This window comes from Oncorhynchus clarkii, chromosome 7 (genome assembly GCF_045791955.1).
Source record: "Oncorhynchus clarkii lewisi isolate Uvic-CL-2024 chromosome 7, UVic_Ocla_1.0, whole genome shotgun sequence".
NCBI classification, from domain to species: domain Eukaryota; kingdom Metazoa; phylum Chordata; class Actinopteri; order Salmoniformes; family Salmonidae; genus Oncorhynchus; species Oncorhynchus clarkii.
Genome location: NC_092153.1, coordinates 43694861 through 43716607, shown reverse-complemented (window position 1 = coordinate 43716607; position 21747 = coordinate 43694861). Strand labels below are relative to the sequence as shown.

At 41.8% G+C, this 21747-nt stretch overlaps 1 protein-coding gene across 4 annotated transcripts in view; it reads right to left on the bottom strand.

Moving 5' to 3' along the window:
• The window catches only part of LOC139413348 (forkhead box protein P1-B), a 208293-nt gene that overhangs the window by 97979 nt on the left and 88567 nt on the right, over nucleotides 1–21747 (bottom strand). For all 4 annotated transcript variants that reach the window (XM_071160598.1, XM_071160596.1, XM_071160600.1 and 1 more), the window contains exon 4: nucleotides 19500–19566. The gene's annotated coding sequence lies outside the window, so the exon portion shown is untranslated. The remainder of the gene's footprint in view (nucleotides 1–19499; nucleotides 19567–21747) is intronic.

The window sequence follows — 21747 nt, the reverse complement described above, 5'->3', positions numbered from 1 at the left end:
GTGTGAATGTGTTTTGGTATACCAGAAGTACAGTGCCTTGCGAAAGTATTCGGCCCCCTTGAACTTTGCGACCTTTTGCCACATTTCAGGCTTCAAACATAAAGATATAAAACTGTATTTTTTTGTGAAGAATCAACAACAAGTGGGACACAATCATGAAGTGTAACGACATTTATTGGATATTTCAAACTTTTAAAAAAAATCAAAAACTGAAAAATTGGGCGTGCAAAATTATTCAGCCCTTTACTTTCAGTGCAGCAAACTCTCTCCAGAAGTTCAGTGAGGATCTCTGAATGATCCAATGTTGACCTAAATGACTAATGATGATAAATACAATCCACCTGTGTGTAATCAAGTCTCCGTATAAATGCACCTGCACTGTGATAGTCTCAGAGGTCCGTTAAAAGCGCAGAGAGCATCATGAAGAACAAGGAACACACCAGGCAGGTCCGAGATACTGTTGTGAAGAAGTTTAAAGCCGGATTTGGATACAAAAAGATTTCCCAAGCTTTAAACATCCCAAGGAGCACTGTGCAAGCGATAATATTGAAATGGAAGGAGTATCAGACCACTGTAAATCTACCAAGACCTGGCCGTCCCTCTAAACTTTCAGCTCATACAAGGAGAAGACTGATCAGAGATGCAGCCAAGAGGCCCATGATCACTCTGGATGAACTGCAGAGATCTACAGCTGAGGTGGGAGACTCTGTCCATAGGACAACAATCAGTCGTATATTGCACAAATCTGGCCTTTATGGAAGAGTGGCAAGAAGAAAGCCATTTCTTAAACATATCCATAAAAAGTGTTGTTTAAAGTTTGCCACAAGCCACCTGGGAGACACACCAAACATGTGGAAGAAGGTGCTCTGGTCAGATGAAACCAAAATTGAACTTTTTGGCAACAATGCAAAACGTTATGTTTGGCGTAAAAGCAACACAGCTCACACCATCCCCACTGTCAAACATGGTGGTGGCAGCATCATGGTTTGGGCCTGCTTTTCTTCAGCAGGGACAGGGAAGATGGTTAAAATTGATGGGAAGATGGATGGAGCCAAATACAGGACCATTCTGGAAGAAAACCTGATGGAGTCTGCAAAAGACCTGAGACTGGGACAGAGATTTGTCTTCCAACAAGACAATGATCCAAAACATAAAGCAAAATCTACAATGGAATGGTTCAAAAATAAACATATCCAGGTGTTAGAATGGCCAAGTCAAAGTCCAGACCTGAATCCAATCGAGAATCTGTGGAAAGAACTGAAAACTGCTGTTCACAAATGCTCTCCATCCAACCTCACTGAGCTCGAGCTGTTTTGCAAGGAGGAATGGGAAAAAATGTCAGTCTCTCGATGTGCAAAACTGATAGAGACATACCCCAAGCGACTTACAGCTGTAATCGCAGCAAAAGGTGGCGCTACAAAGTATTAACTTAAGGGGGCTGAATAATTTTGCACGCCCAATTTTTCAGTTTTTGATTTGTTAAAAAAGTTCGAAATATCCAATAATATCCACTTGTTGTGGATTCTTCACAAAAAAATACAGTTTTATATCTTTATGTTTGAAGCCTGAAATGTGGCAAAAGGTCGCAAAGTTCAAGGGGGCCAAATAATTTCGCAAGACACTGTACATTCATTTCAAATGGAACGCTGCGTTTGTCTTGCAGCATGCCATTGCAGAGGCAGTTGCAGTGTATTCTGTGTGGTGCATACTGTATGTTTGATAATTTCAACGTATGCATCCAATTGTCTGCGTAGACTTGATTTTTAAATGGAACCTTTATTTAACTAGACAAGTCAGTTAAGAACAAATTCTTATTTACAATGACGGCCTACCCCGGACGACGCTGGGCCAATTGTGCGCCGCCCCTATCGGATGGCCGGAGATGATGCAGCCTGGATTCGAACAAGGGACTGAAGTGACGCCTCTTGCACTGATACTATTCCTATCAACTCCCGAGTGGCGCAGTGGTAACAATGGGGGACTGTTGAACTTTTGTTGCACACATATCCAGTACAAATGTTGGATTACATAATGAAAAACATTTGACTGTAGAATTTATTAGCTGGTATTGGTGCACAGCCTGGTCTCATAGACTAGATGCAACATAGCAAACTTAAATCTGGGATATTCAAATTAGTATGATATGTTACTTTTGGTGAGTAACGTATAACAAAATGAAAGTAGTGTATAACGCGATTGTCTAGTAACCTAAATATTGCAAGTTCGAATCTCATCACACACAACTTTAGCATTTTAGCTAATTAGCAACTTTTCAGCTACTTTCAACCTACTTAGCATATTAGCTAACCCTTCCCCTAACCTTAACCCTTTTAACCTAACTCCTAAACTTAAACCTAACCTTAGCCCAAACCTTTAACCCCTAGCCTAACTTACGTTAGCCAGCTAGCTAACATTGGCACCTAGCTAGAATTCGTAACATATCATAAACTTAGCAAATGCGTAACATATTCTAAGTTTTTGCAAATTTGTAATATATAATACAAATTGTAATTCATTACATACAAAATGGGTGATGGACATCCGCAAATGAATACATACCATATGAAACGTAACATATCATACTAAATGGAGTGTCAGATTTATTTAGAGAATAATACAAAATGCTCTGAGACGAAGATGTCGGTCTGATCGAGGCATCAGGATTGAGTGAAAACACGGCAGTAGAGACACTTTTACTACAGATCCAACACAGAGTGTCTTCAACGACACCACAGCAAGAAACTTGTAAAACATGTTAAACATTTACCTGCTTTAATTATTCAGTAACTAGGGTTTGGAAACAACAAAGGATGTCTGAGGAACCCAGAAGCTGTTCCCAATAACAACAGGACAGGTCGACGGAAAAACAAGCAATGTTGTTTTCATCCGACAAATTTAACTGCAGGTGCCCCATAATTTACCCATATAATACTGGAATGAATACTGTGGTTATACAATGAATACTGAATCGATTTCTTTCAAATAAAATAATATTGGTTTGACTTTGAGTCAAACACACACACAGTGTGAGATCTGTGTTACGCCATTCACGTTAGAGCAAATAATAAACTATTCAGAAACAGGTAACGATTACAACAAGCACAAAAGAGAAATTGGTGCGGGCAATTTCAAGCTGCACGTCACCTTGTTCATGAATGTTTCATGCATACAAGTTGCCATCTGCTCATGTGAATCCAGTCAGTGAGGCCTAGCTACCCCTGAGTGTTTAGTTTCCTGTCTCATCTCACCTCCCAAACAACCTTCATTCTCATTTCAGTTATGCCCCAAACCCATTTACCCCCATATAGCGAGGGCAAAGGGAAGAGCCCAAACACATATTTATGACACATTGTGAAGAATATAATGGGATCCTCAAGCGTAAAATTCTGATTCAAATGTATTACTACACTTTATACAGAGAAATGGGCTTGACATCCACTGATACTGAGGATGATGATTCATATGAATATGAACCTATTACCACACTACAAGCTCAGATAAATGAACAACAAGGATGGGAGCAGAAGGCACACTCTCCAGTAGGGAGGCTAAGTAGATACATCATTTCAGAAAATACACCAAACAGTTTGTCTCCTTGGCATGAAGCCTTCCCATATACACCAAAACGTACAGGCCTGCTAAGCAGAGACAATGACGGAATGTGCAAAAGTAAGGCAGGGCACAGTATTTTTAGTACACAACGCCCAATTGAGATTAAGTAAACAGAAACGACTTTCAAAACGGTAGTACATGAATGGAAAAGTACTGGTGTGATGTGAACTGCTTTTAGGAGTGGTTTACCACACATTCCTCAACGACTCTCCTTCATTTGACTTTGATAATCTCACTCACACGAGGCTCACACCGATTAACACTGCAGCGAGAGGACAGACATCGAGAGACGTGGGCCTCTTTCCTGACCAGACCCAATGCGTGGGAAAAGCAGGCCTCGCTGCCCTCAAGCTCATCTTACCAATTAGAACTGTCAAACACACACGCCGAAAGAAAAACACAGACTTCAATCTCTCCGCATCCTATGGGACCTGTAAAAACGCTTATTGTTTTAACATTACTTAAAAAGTGTGTCATATATTTTTAATCATTTTTACTAGAATTCATGCACGGCCCATTCCCAAGGGGGTGGAAATGTGGACTTGCAAGGATGAAATGTGTCAGATGCATTTTCCTAGGGAAAGGAAGTTTAGCCTATGAACTTATCTAATTAATGCTCTGTTCCTAAACCATATGAGGGCCATATTATTAGAAACACTGTCTTGGGGGGGGGGGGTAAACTTACCCACTTGCTGATGTGCATTGACAACTCTGAGTCTTTGCAACTTTCTACAGTTATATCATTGTTGGAAAAGGTTCCTGGCAGCGTTAGGTACAGACACTGTCTATTACCCCACTATTCAATAGCATCGTTATCATCGACAGCAGTAAATACAAGAGTTCAGTCTCCCCCCTGCTACATTAGTCTTACCACATACACTGAGCTGTGTTCAATACTCAAACGGTGTAAAATGTGTCACTGCTGAGTACAGTGCAGTACAGGTGCTTATCACCCAGTTCCTTTGTTTGGAGTTAGTTACACAGAGATAAAGTTCAGCTTTTGATTGCCAGCCACAATCATTAACCTTTATACACAAATAATGGCAAGGAAATGCAATGGGCATTTGGCTTCAATAGTTATCTCGTGTGATGAGAGAAACTTAATATTTAACTATTGCCCAACGTGTGTGAGGTATTCTAATAAACACATAACAGAATCAATACAATTCCATTCTGAAGGTGCTTGAGTTGGAGGATTATACAGAGAGTAATGTGTGGGACCAGTTTAATTGCAGTCAAGCGATCATTTAGGCCCAGAGTGCTAACCACAAGTTTAGACAGAAAGAGAACACATTACAAATAATGAATCTCAATGGCCTCCAATGAGCCAAGATGCTGCTACTAAATTCTATGAGACGAGGGCGTCATTCTACTGAAGTTCAAATCAATGCAATTGTGTGGAAAACTGCAGAAAAAGCAGTGTTATCTTGACAGTAACTAAATAACATCCACCTCAAGCACATTCGTTAATGGCTTCTTTCAACTGATTGGATAAGTAATGGGTGGCCATTAACCAATCAGGACAAAGGACCAAATACATGTTGGCACCCCATCCATTGCTTCTGGCATGGGAGTGGTCAGACTCCTGACCCCTCCCACTGCATCCTCAGGTGCTGTGTCTCCTAGACATTACCGTGCTGGGTTGTGTCATTATTTTATAAGCTCTAGCTTTCCAGAGAGAGGACACGGTGGGTTAAAAAGGAGGGGTACGTGTCTTCCGTTAAGCAGTTAAATTGAAGGTAAAGGGCACCGGGCTAAATACTGAAAGACCTTGTATGAATCTCAGCGCTTTAATGGAATCAGTTTTTAACAACTCTTTTTGGTTAAATACAGCCCGATGTCAGGAGGATGCGTCCCACTCATAAAGCAGCGCAATGACAATGTACAGTGGCACTAATACAAGGACATAGTTCATGATGACATTTTCTGCAATTCCCAACTGATTAGGGTCATTATGTTGGAGGTCTGATTTATGCTGTCATTTCCTCTCGCCGATCCTGCATCAATGAATCTTAATGAATTGGTAAATAAGGGTGAAGATTACACTCTGTGACACCGCAACATTCTTCACCCTCAACGCCAGAGATTTATGTAGCCAATTAGAGACTAACAGAGAAAATTGTCTGGCAGAAAAATAATATTCTTTATGGTACAAAACGGAAAAGCATTCTTGCTGAAGGGCAATTCTATTGTCAGTGTTAACTCCATAAAATGCGTCCCCCCCCCCCGCCTTCAAAATACAAAGGAGATGCCGTGTTGGAGCTGGACGTGATGCTTTCAGGGAAAGACAAAAGGGTACGTTTTCGAATCGTAAGGGAGGTTTGTGCAGCACGGGCGTTCATCTCTAAAAGAAGCCAAAAGACCTTGGCATTGGCAATCCCCTGGCTGAACTGTTTGATCAGCATAAATACACCTCTGTGTGACAAACATGTTTACCCTCACAGAGCAAACAATACACAATGAGAGACCATGAGCTACTGCTTCTCTAATGAAGGTACCAAACCGCCTTCAACAATTACCTATGTTGTGATTCTGTGAACACTCTTTCCATTGATCCCTTTAAGAATAATACGGTCGTTTCAGGTAATTTCCCTTCAGAGAAAGAATTGTGTGCCACTTGTTTGTGGACATGAACAACATGTATGCACACACCTGTCACCATTTTCCATGAATGCATTATATCATTATCTAATGATAAAGGGTCATTTGGAGAAGGGAAAAAAACATGGACATAAAAATCATCTTTTCATTCATCTTCTTTCAAAGGAAGAATATCAAGATACAATCAACCCTTTGAAGAGATCTACTGTATGATCAACATGTAACTGGAAAGCCAACCAATACGACTGTAGGCTCAGCTGATTCTCGGGACATCATTATAGCTTTACAGTTTGTAACGCTTGTAATGTTTTTCAGGTAGGGGATGAAACATGCCAAAAACATGAACATGGGGTACAAGGGGCACAGATATACACTGCTCAAAAAAATAAAGGGAACACTAAAATAACACATCCTAGATCTGAATGAATGAAATATTCTTGTTAAATACTTTTTTCTTTACATAGTTGAATGTGCTGACAACAAAATCACACAAAAATGATCAATGGAAACCCAGGGCCAACAAGCACCAGCATATGGTCTCACAAGGGGTCTGAGGATCTCATCTCGCTACCTAATGGCAGTCAGGCTACCTCTGGCAAGCACATGGAGGGCTGTGCGGCCCCCCAAAGAAATGCCACCCCACCGCTGACCCACCGCCAAACCGGTCATGCTGGAGGAGGTTGCAGGCAGCAGAACGTTCTCCACGGCGTCTCCAGACTCTGTCACATGTGCTCAGTGTGAACCTGCTTTCATCTGTGAAGAGCACAGGGCGCCAGTGGCGAATTTGCCCATCTCGGTGTTCTCTGGCAAATGCCAAACGTCCTGCACGGTGTTGGGCTGTAAGCACAACCCCCACCTGTGGACGTCGGGCCCTCATACCACCCTCATGGAGTCTGTTTCTGACCGTTTGAGCAGACACATGCACATTTGTGGCCTGCTGGAGGTCATTTTGCAGGGCTCTGGCAGTGCTCCTCCTGCTCCTCCTTGCACAAAGGCGGAGGTAGCGGTCCTGCTGCTGGGTTGTTGCCCTCCTACGGCCTCCTCCACGTCTCCTGATGTACTGGCCTGTCTCCTGGTAGCGCCTCCATGCTCTGGACACTACGCTGACAGACACAGCAAACCTTCTTGCCACAGCTCGCATTGATGTGCCATCCTGGATGAGCTGCACTACCTGAGCCACTTGTGTGGGTTGTAGACTCCGTCTCATGCTACCACTAGAGTGAAAGCACCGCCAGCATTCAAAAGTGACCAAAACATCAGCCAGGAAGCATAGGAACTGAGAAGTGGTCTGTGGTTACCACCTGCAGAACCACGCTAATTGCCTATAATTTCCACCTGTTGTCTATTCCATTTGCACAACAGCATGTGAAATTTATTGTCAATCAGTGTTGCTTCCTAAGTGGACAGTTTGATTTCACAGAAGTGTGATTGACTTGGAGTTACATTGTGTTGTTTAAGTGTTCCCTTTACTTTTTTGAGCAGTGTATTTGTGTATGACTATAAAGAGTAAAAAGTACCTCGTCTTATTAATCCCAACTTCTTAAAGACACACAGTAATGAGTTCTGTTATGTGTTACATATTGTGACTAGATTTAGTGTGAGGAAGTGTCTCTCTCTCCCTCCACATCAAAAAGGCTGGCCTGCATATTAGGCACGGGGCTGAGAGATACTGCTGCTGCTGTGTGAAAAGGAGTGGAAAATTAAACCTGAAGCAGTGCAGGAAAGGGCTTAATTTACTGGCATGAACAGTATGCAAATGAGATTACTCTCAGCTTAACTGCATCATTTATGTCCTTAATAACAGCATCATCATTACGGGGCTCAAATGAAATTACACTGTAATTAGCATATCAAAGTGATTGGTTAAAGTTTAAAACAAATACCCAATTTTGTTAATGAACAGCTGTAATCACCGTGTAGACTCTCAATGAAAACATCCAAAATAAATATGTGTTTTGGAGAAGATGAGGAAGATCCTTCCCAGCCGACAGGTCTGTGTGTCGGGCAGGGAGTGCAGGGGCGGGTGGGAGTGATGTGGAGGGGTGGCACTGGGAGTTCTTACCTGGTTGGCTCCACACTCAGGTTACATTTCCCAAACCCTGTGTGATCAAAGACGCAATTTCCCACACTTGCCACTTCAGGAGCTCATTAGTATTTTATTGATCACTCCACGGCTGATTCAGAGAATGGTCTTCACTATCACTGTGTGTGTGTGTGTGTGTGTGTGTGTGTGAGAGATACACACGCACGCACACACACACGTGCACACAAGTTTAACCATTGTCTCTCCTGCTTTCCCTCTGATAAACATGGTGATATTAACACCTCAATCTCCCAGCCCAGCCCCCACTGAGTGACGCCTAGCACTTCCTCTGACAAATCATGCACATCTTATTTATGTGCCCATGTCTGGAGGCAAAAGGCAGTCTGCATGTCATATTTCTCCTGTTTGATCCAAAGATTTTATACTTTCACGTCCCCACATTATTGATTTAATTCAGAATTTATGACACACTACACGACTCGCAAAGTGAATTCCGATGCCTTAAGTTTCAAACATAAGTCAATCTCAGCTCTCTTTGCCAGTATTTCTTCCCTCTTTTGTCCCCTTTTTCCTTACTCCATCCATCCAACAAAAGAAGTAGCTGGCTACTGATGTACACTATCAGAAACTGATTCTTGAACATTTTAAGAAGTGGCATTTTTATTTTATTCATTGAGGAATCCATTAAAGGCCTTATTCCTTGAACGTATGTAAATGATGTGCCTTTCAAGGTACAGCTAGGGCAAATCCACTCCATCAGCTAATGACGGCGCTCATCACATGCAGAGAGGCTGGCTAATGAAGGCTCGGCGGCCGGGCCGGCCATTCCCTTGCCCAGCGTAAAGCCCTATGAAATGCTAATATCTCACTTCTAATTAAAGGATACTAAGTCCAAATGCACCTTCACAGTGGGTAGTCGGCAACATACGTTTTATATTTCAACACTACACCCAAAGATGTGCCTGAGCAACTTCATATTTAATTCTTTAATTTTCTCTCTCTCTCTCTCTCTCTCTCTCTCTCTCTCTCTCTCTCTCTCTCTCTCTCTCTCTCTCTCTCTCTCTCTCTCTCTCTCTCTCTCTCTCTCTCTCTCTCTCTCTCTCTCTCTCTCTCTCTCTCTCTCTCTCTCTCTCTCTCTCTCTCTCTCTCTCTCTCTCTCTCTCTCTCTCTCTCTCTCTCTCTCTCTCTCTCTCTCTCTCTCTCTCTCTCTCTCTCTCTCTCTCTCTCTCTCTCAGCAGCTTCACATTGAGAGCAGGCACATCATTACGCTTTGTGGTACATTTTTTTTTGCTAGTGCACTCACTGTAACACAAATACAAGTTAACACACACACATGCTGCCTTTTAGCACACATCAGGGGGGGAAAGGTCATTACGAAAAAAAAATCTACCAGTATTGCCTCTCCACCTGTATACAATGTTTACACATCTTTGGCTGTAAATATGTTTACAACAAAACGTGCAGCCATTCTCAGAAACTGACCTTGAAGTCAGCAAACAACCTCCTCACAAAGTTCATTAGCATCAGATAGGGCAGGCTTTATTTCCCCCCACCAAATGTTTTTTCGAAAACTAGAAATACAAATGTTTTATAAACAAACATTTTGAAAAAATATTGTTACGCAGAATACTTCAAATACCAAACTTAAAAACCAAAATGACATCAACAACGAAGTACATTTTTAACTAGGCTTGAAATAATTCATAATAAAACGACAACCTGATGGGGATTTGCCTGCTGGGGGGCAAAGGAGACACACAGCACTGCTAAAACCATTGACAACCTTTTGCCGTTTTGAAGCAATTGCTAAATAAATGTTAAATATTTGGTTGTAATATCATCCCCACTTGAAGAGCATGTCAGATTAAATGCAAAACAATTGCACACATGTATCTCTATCATCTGAGTTATACAGCAAGTAACTGCGCGCTTTTCATGATCAGAAAACATCAATTGATCACGTCATTTCAGATACGTAGGGTAGCCTCACGATATCTCTGAATAGTGGGCTACTATTAATTGGATATCTGAGTGTTATAAAATAAAAGTGAACGATACCAGACAAGTATGAGTGGTTTAGGTTAATTTCCCATCCTTTGTGGAATCTGCCATTCAAGCAGCAGAAGGACACATTTGTCGACGTAGCCTACGGTTAGCTGATAATGTATACGTTGCAAGCTACCGGGAGAGACTTTATACAGTGTGCTAAACAGTGGTAAGTAGACCTAATGTACTTTTTTCTCTCCAACCAACGTAGGCTTACCTAGCGAAGTTAGCCAACGTTATCCCCATTTCAACATTATCCCCTTTTCAACGTTATCCCCTTTTCAACACTGTTTTTAAGAGTGTTTATCACGATCGCTGCTGACAGACATAATGGCTACATTGATTAATGGACAACATCAAATTGGCTAGCTACAGTAGCTAACAACAGATCATGTCAATATAGCTAGATACAAACTTTCAGGGAATTCACTTGGGTGGCTATATTTGCTTGCCATCTATAGCGGTGATGACAGTTGTCACACTGACTACTTTACCAGGACCGAGGCCTTGCCGATGTCAAGCTCTTTCCAAAAGCCTAATCTCTGATGAAGCAAGCCAAATGACACATTTTGTTTGCTTAGCAAGCAAGCTAGCTACATGCCAAATGGATAGGCCACCTGTCCTCACATATCTGAAAATACATGATCAATTGATGTTTACTGATCATGAAAAGCAAGCAGTTACATGCTGTATAACTGATGATAGAGCTAAATGTGGAATAATCTGAACTGTGTAGTTCAAGAGGTAAGATAATATTGAAACCAAATAGTTGTACATTTATTTAACAATCCCTTGAAAACGGCCAATGGTTATAGCGGAGCTGGGGGTCTCCTTGGCCCCAGCAGTCAAATTGAACGCTCTGCAACGTATTGTGACGTTTTATTGATAACAGCCTATTCACTGGGTATTACACATTCTATACCAAGCCTCTCCATACGGCTCTGATCTCCCACTGATACTGGACCAATCACTCACTAATTATTATTAACACTGAACTATCAAACATATTCACATGTAACCTTTATTTAACTAGGCAAGTCAGTTAAGAACAACTTCTTATTTACAATGATGGCCTACCGGGGAACAGTGGGTTAACTGCCTTGTTCAGGGGCAGAACGACAGATTTTTCCCTCGTCAGCCCAGGGATTCGATCCAGCAACCTTTCGGTTACTGGCCCAATGCTCTAACCACTAGGCTACCTGCCGCCTCGCTCACATGCTGTGAGGTAGAAACACAGCTAGTTACCAGGACATTGATGGTAAACCCACGTTACAACCCACTACCTTAATAATTGAGACCAGGTGGTTATGGTTTACATCTTGAAATAACATTGTTTCATTTCATTTAGAAAACTGTGTTTAAACACATGAGCAGACATAGCAACTTTCAAACAAGTTATGTAATGATTCTGAAACCTATTACTTTGCCGCTTACAAACCCCCCAAATTTATAGACCCATTAAAAAAAAATAAAAATTAAAAATTACTTGCCATTTGAATTAAATGTATTTGAAAGGCTCACTCCACTTTGGTCTTCCTAAACATATGGAACAAGCTACTAAAAAGAGAGAAATGCATTTAAAGGTCAATGTTAAGAATATATCACATAACATCTGTTTGATCCCGGCCCAAGTATTTTCACAAGGATTCTTGCGCTCTATTCCTGTGTGAATCATGGACACTGACCTTCAACATTCCACATGTCCCATCTTCCCATTCATCCATGGGCACAGATCATGCAGGGCAAATATCATAAACGTGAGGATTTTAGGATTGAGGTGAGGCTGCCAACATCTTTAACCAACAAGGGAGAAGAAAGAAATGCATCTGAAATCATAGGCTAGTTTAACCTACCACCTAATCCACCAATGGAATATGGTAATACTACATACAGGATACAGGTCTGGGGAGACTGAGTAGAGCGATGTTACATATAAAATGAATGAAAGGATTCTCAATGTCCTCTAGGGGAGCTGAGCGACAGGTATCAGTCAAAGCCTATTGAGACAGAACCATTGACAGTTCGATACATTCACCACAGCAGCTCACAGCCAAGACTATCTATCTTCAGTCTATAGACGAGAAAAACACTCTAAAAAAGAATAAAGATTTGTTGTTGTACCTCAGGACTCAAACCATATGTGGACTGAGGGGATCTCATCAGAGTGGAGAATAAGAAGGCCTCTGGTGTCAGTAAGATGCTGCCTCCAGCTCAAACACCCGGGCTGAGGGAGCAGATCAGATAGGGGCCGGGGCCTGGGCAGGGCATGACCTGCAGCTGAACTGGCCTCTGCTCTGCGGCAGAGACAACAGCCACTCTAAACACATCAATCTTATTCCCCCTGATAAATAACTAAACAAGGCAAACAGAGACAGATCAGTCAACAGCTAACACAGAGACAGTGACAGAGAGGGATAGAAAGATGGAGTGAGACATAAAGAGATAGACATAGAAAGAGAGAGAGAGAGAGATAAAGAGAGAGAGAGAGAGAGAGAGAGAGAGAGATATAAAGAGAGAAAGAGAGAGAGAGAGAGAGAGAGAGAGAGAGAGAGATAAAGAGAGAGAGAGAGAGAGAGAGATAAAGAGATAGAGAGAGTAGGGGAGGCAGGCTGGCTGGCGGGGATATAGTGAGAGGGCACAGCAACAGGTAACATGGGAGAGTGGATAAATATCACACAGCAGCCTGAGCCAAGCACCATGGAAGGTTGAGTATTGTAAGGCTGTGAAAGCTGGGCCTTTTTGCCGAGCTGTGACATTTGTTTCTTATTGTCTAAGTGGCAGTTAAAAGCGTCTCCCTGCGAGGGCCCCTCGGCTCTGTGCTGGGCTGCTTTAACAGGGAGGTAACCATATTAGGACGTGTACGGTAAAGTCAACAAAAACATAGTTGCAATGAGATGGAAATTTTTCAGCTAATGGTGTTTGTCAGTCCTGTTTTCAGGGCTCTGTACGGCCCTGTACTTTTTTCTCCTAGGCCAGGGAGACTTTGTCTATGAAAACAATGTAAGAGCCAAGACTGAAACCGGTGCAAAAGCCCAGTAAATAAATATTTGTTTAAAAATGCCTCTGACTTTCTTGTTGGATTGCATTAAATAAACTCCAATTTTGAATGAAAAAGCTTTCCACTCCCTCTCAAAAAAGTGTTCCGCTTCGTGTGCGTCATTTAACTGTCTAATTTTAATTCAACATTTTAAATATTTTAACATTATAATTTATTTGCCAATCCAACAAGGGGAACAAGAGGAGAACTTAATTGGCAACGATGTATGACGTGAATTAGAGCAGTTTGGCAAACTTGCAGCTGAATAAACTAAAAAGGATATTATTTGATATGTTTGGGTCAGAGGGTTCCATTTCTCACTAATCTAAACAGCATGAGGAGCTATTTGAATGTAATATAACACTCATACTACTTTGTTTCAGTGGTCACTTGTTCTCCTCTCCTTTCACTCCCTGTCATGGTTCTGGTTATCTTCTCAAGGTTAAACAGAAGACATGGCTACATCCTCAATACATTAATGGTTACCCACTGCTACCTCAACAGGGGCCAAGTTACTCTAGTGTTAAACTGTACAAATCTAACTCCCCTTAATACAACTCATTGGTTGTAACCAATACCCAAACCCAGCCAACCCAAGTCTTGCGTCTCAGACTCATGGGCCTTTCTAAGACATTGCGGCTGTTGAAAGAGTCTAGACAACCTAACAGTTCACCAAGCCCTAGCAACCAAAAGGTAACATCTAACTAGAACGCCATACATTGAGTGCCCCCCCCCCCCCCCCCCCCCCCAAAAAAAAACGTATTCCATGTGTCAACTTTATTTGTTTAGTTATCTCTCCCTCCATACTCACGCTCTCTAGCAGCCTTCCCAGTCCTCTTAATCTCACACCGAAAATGCAAGCTGTTTATTTACATAACTCTAAAGCCATTCCATTAAGTAGCCACACCAGGTGCTTTATCCGTAAAAGGGATTTGTTTTCTCAAATAAATGGAGAGCCCGAAGGACTGCCAAAGTGATATTGACCATGAAGTGAATTCAGCAATGTCAAAAATGTCCAAATAAGAACCAAGATTATCAACTCAACATAGGCACTTTTTCAAATTTTCTTCGCTACAGAGTTATTATTTTCTCTGCACTCCGTTCCCATAAAACTAAGCCTAATTGCAAAGCCCAGAAATAGCTCCCAAATAGCTCCCAAAATTCTCCATAGTATGCGTAGAACAAGTCAGAAAATATGAATTTGATATAACTGGGAGCTGCTTTAATCAGACCTCTCAACGGCTGCATCTATATCAGAGGATACACCATTTCTTTAATATGGTAATATCAATATGGGTGTTGCTGGCCTGGACCCTCTCAAAAAGTTATAGGTAATAATTATTTATTTATTTTTTTAAATTTTACCCCTTTTTCTCCCCAATTTCGTGGTATCCAATTGTTGTAGTAGCTACTATCTTGTCTCATTGCTACAACTCCCGTACGGGAGAGACGAAGGCTGAATGTCATGCGTCCTCCGATTCACAACCCAACCAGCCGTACTGCAACTTAACACAGCGCGCATCCAACCCGGAAGCCAGCCGCACCAATGTGTCGGAGGCTACACCGTGCCCCTGGCAACCTTGGCTAGCGCGCACTGCGCCCGGCCCGCCACAGGAGTCGCTGGTGCGCGATGAGACAAGGAGATCCCTACCGACCAATCCCTCCCTAACCCGGACGACGCTAGGCCAATTGTGCGTCGCCCCACGGACCTCCCGGTCGCGGCCGGTTACGACAGAGCCTGGGCGCGAACCCAGGGACTCTGATGGGACAGCTGGCGCTGCAGTACAGCGCCCTTAACCACTGCGCCACCCGGGAGGCCTAGAGGTAATAATTTGTCTGAACATTTAAGACTTAAAATCAATCAAACTGATTCATTTCAATTTCACATTTTTCGAGGTGGAAGGAGCAGGCCAAAATCTTTTGGAGATTTTACACTCACTTTTGTGATTTTCTTTTCGTTTCCCTGTAAAACGACTCATCTGCGGGTGGAATTTGCTTACTACTGTCGCCGCAGTTAATCTCACACGGGGACTCTGTCACGTTACACGTCTGCACCTGATAGCAGCCTGACGTCATAAAAGGTCTTCAATCTCCCAGAAAGAGACCATTTTATACATCAATATGTCCCAAACCACAAAAAGAAACAAGTATGTCTGTGTGCTGCTGATAGAAAAATAGATTGAAACTAGCCAAACATTTCCCCCTAAAAAGGTATTTATTTTAAGTAGCTTCAAGATAACACATCTAAGATAACACGATCAGTACAATTCTTTCTACTTTACAAGAAGTATAAGTGCAGGAGACGCAAGAGAACATAATACGGCTCTATTCACTGTGACATGCTGTATTCTGAATACAGCATACATTTACCAGTGCAACCCGTTTAGCCGGACAAAAATGAGCTTGGATATCTCCCAGAGTCCATTCTGATAAGAGCTGCTGTGCTGTGACTGGGGATAGAGAGAAGACAGAGGGCAGGTGGGTGTTTAGTAGGCTCTGGGATATCCTGTCATCTAGATACACAGGTCAAAATAAAAACCCAGTGTTACTTGTTTACGTTGGTCTCCATTGTAATGTTTTTTCAACCCATCAATGACATCAATTCACTTTCATACAGCTAGACAGTCGACTAGAGAAGCCTCGCAGCTATTTTGCCTGTCGGCGTTTTTAACCACTGTACTGCAGCCACGCACTGAGAGAGTAGGTTACTGTAGTTAGAGAGCATGAAAAACACAGTGACAAAACTGCTTGTGGCAGAAACGTTTAACTTTCTTGTTAGCAATCTCCCCCATGTGGCACTTTAGCAACAGCAAGTTGTTTATTATGTTCGGAGCAGGGCAAAAGCGATTAAAGGAACTCTTAAGAATCAAAGTGTTATAAATGCATGGAAACACAGCCAGCTGTAAATGCCACAGAATTAGAAGCTTGCCAACCCTGTAATACATGGCAATTTTTTCAGCTTGATGCTGATATAAATAAATTAAATGCCTTTTTATACATACAGTCAAGAGAACTACTACGTGAGCTGTCTTCTTCCCAACATGCAACATTCCACGTGCGACCTTTCTTTGGTAGGACTCGTGAATTGTCTTATTTTTTCCTAATAATACTCCTATAAAAAGCAGCAGATTAGAAAAGTAACTTGATCTTCAGAAGCGTTCAAAACCACAGCAGCGTGGCGGGTAATGTAAGCAGCCAACTGTTTGTAATGACATGTTCTTCAAATGAAGCTCAAACAGAAACAAAAACATTTCAAAAAGGCATCGAAACAGAAACATACACAGATCTCTCTGAGGGAGAACTTCATCTTGTAATAGAGCATCGTCGTCTGTTGACTTCAGCACCACCAACACGTGGAAATAGGCAGAGAAACTTAGACCTGCATGCTCTGAACCTGAACACCATCCAGCATAGTGATAACTGAACTATCTGGTCAAGAGTCATCCTTACTGTTATCAACGCCTTTGTCAGACTGCTTTTGATTCCTAATCCTTAAACGAATAAAGAAATGACAAGCATGTGCAGACCTACATACATGAGCACTGACAAACCCACACACACACACACACACACACACACACACACACACACACACACACACACACACACACACACACACACACACACACACACACACACACACACACACACACACACACACACACACACACACACACACACACACTTTCTCAATCCCAAAATAATAAGAGTATCTTTTCCGTTTTCAACTACATTGCACTTCAAAACGGCTTTAAGGACTGAAGCATGTTAATCCTATAAACTGCCACAAAGTCGCATTGGAAAGTTGTGTCAATAATTAGGCTGGTTTTGGCACATTAACATGAATTACTAAATAATTTGAAAGATTTCAGTCCTGATCTTACATCTGGAGAAAGCAGTTGTGCTGTGGGCCTGGAGAGGACCTGCTTCAGAACACTGAGCAGAGAATGCAGTCAAGATAAATACCCCTTTGGTCCGAGGATCTCTTTCCAAATGGAGAAGTGATTGGCTGAACTTGATCAAATAGGGGTATATGGCTGTTTAGCACGCTGGGGTGATAGCAGAGGAGGCTGGTGGGAGGAGATATAGGAGGACGGGCTCATTGCAATGGCTGGAGTGGAATCAATGGAGTCAAACATGTGGTTTCCAAATGTTTGATGTGTTTGATACTGTTCCATTAATTCAATTCCAGTCTTTCAGTGAGCCTGTCTTCCTATAGCTCCTCCCACCAGTCTCCTCTGGGAGGAGGCATGGCAAACACAACACTCACTTCCTCCTCTGATCGTGAGAAACGCACAACCTTATTTAAATACTAAAATTAAAGAGTTATGTCATGTGTATGGGGTCAATTTCATGCCTTTAGAATTGAATTCAAAGTCAAATAAATCGTAAATATGAAAAAGAAAGTTTCAAATGTAAAAATGATATTTTCGTGGAAACGTGAAATAATGGATGTTGAGATCAAACAAAATAATTGAAAGCATACATTTTTGAATTGTAAATATAAAGAATGATATCAAAAGCAAAAAAAATTAAAGTGTGAGCAAAACTTTTCCAACAACCAACCCTATCGAATCCATTTAGCCTACGCTCTTGCCTGCAGTTACCACATTTGGTTAGGTTACTCTGATCTTTGCATTCGTCTTCTATTTCTTTGCTTACGCTTTTGGCACCCAAAAAATTGTGAAGGTGGGGTTTAGAGGGAGGTGTAGATAATGCGTCTCCATTGGTCCACCAGTTTTGGAGTGACGGTTCACCGTAACCCAATCACTGAGCAGGATAGACAGGGGAGGGTAGCTTTTTTCTATTCTATTTCTACCCATTTAACTAATATGTTTACCTATCTAGTTACATGGTTTGTCATGAAATGTATTAGATAGATACGCTTCCAATATCTGTTCATTATTGACCCGTGACAATTCTGAGGTACGTTAGCTTAGTTGGCTGGCTGAATAGCTAGCCAAAAAGAATGAAATGCAAGACTGCATGCCTGTAGCTAGCCACTGCCAGCCGTAGTGAAAGGTTTTATCATATGTTTTATTATTAATTCAATACTTAAGGCGTGAAATTGACTCTATACATGTGGAGTCCATCTGAACTTACCACAGGAACATATTCGATTGTTGGTGAACCTATTTCCCTTCCAAATAATTTAGTTGTCTCTCAATTTCCACAAATACAATAAGACTTCAAGCTGATTGTCACAACTTTACACACTGTGGGACTTATAGTTAAGACCACTGAATTCTATGTAGTGTTGGCCTATGCCGGTTAGCCACAACATAATATTATGGAAGTAGGCTGGCATCTCCCTGTTAACAGTCTAGAGGACTAAACCTGGGTTTGTGCCCCTCCCTTTTAGCTGTGAGCTGAAGGGCTGGGATGGTAAAACCCATCGCTGTCTGTTGGGCGGTGAGAGACAGAACACAGACACGCTGCTCCTCTGAAGCCCAGAGCTCCTGATGTGTTAACACCCCCATCCTCGCCCCACTGGATCACTCCAGCCTCCCTGCTCACATCCTGGGGCCACAACGCGTTGAGATATGGACAGGGTTGTGAGGAGCACACACATCACACTGATCCACCAAGAGATCCATGAAAGGGAAGCTTTCAAAAGGTACACAAGGTCACCTGGCTAAATAATCAGTAGATATGTAACCATGTATTAATCTACTCTTTCTCACAAGGAACTGTGATATACTATATCATGACTGAGAGACAGTACTGAGGGGAAACATAGAAATTCCGTGCCAATAACTGCTTTTCAGTCAAATGCCCTTTGGTGAGTCCATAAACATGAACGACTCAGATATGTACCTACCTGTATTTGCACTCTAAGATCTACCGTATATCTGATCTCTCTACAAGTCTACTACACACCACAGACCTCGTCTTCTGCTTACATAACAAACTGTACAACATCAACTAAAATAAGTCATGCATAGATACATCGTAGCATGATCGTGATGAGAGATGTCTACACTTAGTCACCGTGTAGATTTTCAAATGTTTGACAGTGAACCTTCAGAGCAAGGTTTTTGTTTCACCAAATGTACAAACAAGGCAACCAGACTGCAGCAGGTTATTTATTAAGCCAATCTGATACAACATTCACCCTCAACATTGAGTTTGTAATCTAATGAATAATTGTGTGTTTACCTTCTAGAAGGACTTGCTTGTTTAAAGCAATCTTCAGTTCCAGCGTAGTGACTTCAGCCTCCTTGCCCTGAAGAAAGAGGACATGGGAATTAGAGGTTGTTATTGAATAATCACTGCCACTAACTACTGCATTTGTCATCAGCAATCCCCACAAATAAAATGGCTGAAAGATAAACAGACAAAATCAATGTTTATTAGTACAGTTTGCTGTATGAGGCCACTCAACTGTTTCTATTGCTAATGATCAGGATTCATCACAATTACACAATAAACAGGTATAACACTTTTCCTGGGTAATTATAAAGAAGTCGAATGTTTTGTCTTTCCATCCAGCTGTTTTTGTTTGTCTTTCCTTTTAATGGTGTCACAAATCTTCAGACTCTTCTCAGAGTGGTTGTAAATGTATAGAGTCTACCTTCTGTGTAACCATCAGCATCAAACAGAAGGCTACAAGTCACACGTAGCTATCCTAGGCTCATCGTCTACCGCATCTGTACATTTCCATCTGGTGGATACCGTAAGTACAGTCGTTCACTATACTATAGCTGTGGAGGACAATAAAGCGAATAATGAGGCTGTTAAATGAAAATGAACCATTTATTTGCAAGACCATTTTTTGTTAAATATTCCTTGCCGTTGTCAAAGATGACTCCACCTGGTGGAAGAGCACAACCTGTCATATGCTTACTGGAATAATAGAACATTCTGGAGCGCACTAGCTGTTCAGCATGCACTGTGCACTCTATACTGAGCACTCAACCCCCCCCCCCCCCAAAAAGAAATACAATCGTATTTTTATGGTAAACTGAAAAGTGACTATGGGCAATATCTCAGAAGCATTTGAATAAAAGCATTAAAGCATATCCAAATATGAAAAAAAGTCCAACTCTCTGACACTGTTCTTTTGTGAAGTTCACATTTGGCAGTCAAAGCTGTGGCCAGGCGTTTGTGCAGGTCTAAAGTGTTTATCTAAAAATGAACTATTCTTATACAACTCTCTTACTATTCTGATTCGTTACACTCCAATTAACATATCATCAATGACATCGTAAATCAATGGCAAGTGGTGACAAATGACAGATATTTTCAGTTTCAAACTACTAAACATCATTAATCCCTATCACCTGAAAAGGCCCAGGGAACTAAATGAGTTTACCCAATGCATAACATCCATTTAGATAAATGTGCCATCACTTTAATGATAGAAAATGTGTATTGGAGAGAAAAAAGGAAACATAACTCCGATAGCAACTGTGTCAGTGCTCCCCCCCCCCCCCTCCTTCTCCGCAATATAATGCACATCTTGTAACACTTAAATAGATAATTGTGTCAATTTAAAACTGCACGCGGCTGTAATAGTAGCGTTTAGAGCGGTGGGGGTGCCGAGAGCTGAGGGTGTGGATAAACAAGCGCATGCTGCTCTGCCCAGTTGGGTTTGTGGAGCCCATCACACACTCCACCATTGAGATTTGAGGGAACAGAATAACTCCTGGTTGAGATGATTACCCACCCAGGTGGGTTATGTTACCGCTCAGCGAGAGGGCTCGGCTAAGAACATGAATCAAAACGCAACAACTTCCTGAGACAAAAGAAAGTGGAGGAGCATCTTAAAATGCTTGCTGCCAAAGTGCTGAACGGACAGCTCAGTACATGTATGTTGTGTGGGGAGGAGAAACAGAAGGACAACAAAAGTGTTCTTCGTAGGAGTTCTAAGACTGTATCTGTATCTATATCTGTTGGAAAGATATAGAGATACAGACACAGAAAGACTGCTATGATTAAAAAGCATGTGCCAATTCTGTTCCTACAGCGTATGTTGTGTTAAATGGAGTTTGCTGTAGCAACAAATAAGCATCATCTTTATGTTCAATTACATTCTTGTACTTGATTGTGATGTATGCATACATACACAGTATTTCATCTCATTGGAATGTTTTTTTTTGTCTTGGTTCAAACTATTTGAGTGGTGTGACTATGTTTTTGAATGTGAACAAAGACAGAACTGTGAAGTGGAACCCCTTAGCGAGAGGTCACTGCTTCAAAATATGCTCTATAATATGCTCTCATGTTCTAGGTATGTTATCAATGCTGCCTCTGGCTTTGTTGCAGGATCGCATGTTCAAAATATGAATTAATACCCCTCCACTGAAACGCACCCAATCCGAACAAAAGGCCCCACATCCACTCTGGACGGCTCTTCAGCCCTTCTAATGGACAAGCTCTCTACTCTCTTCACACCATTCTGACA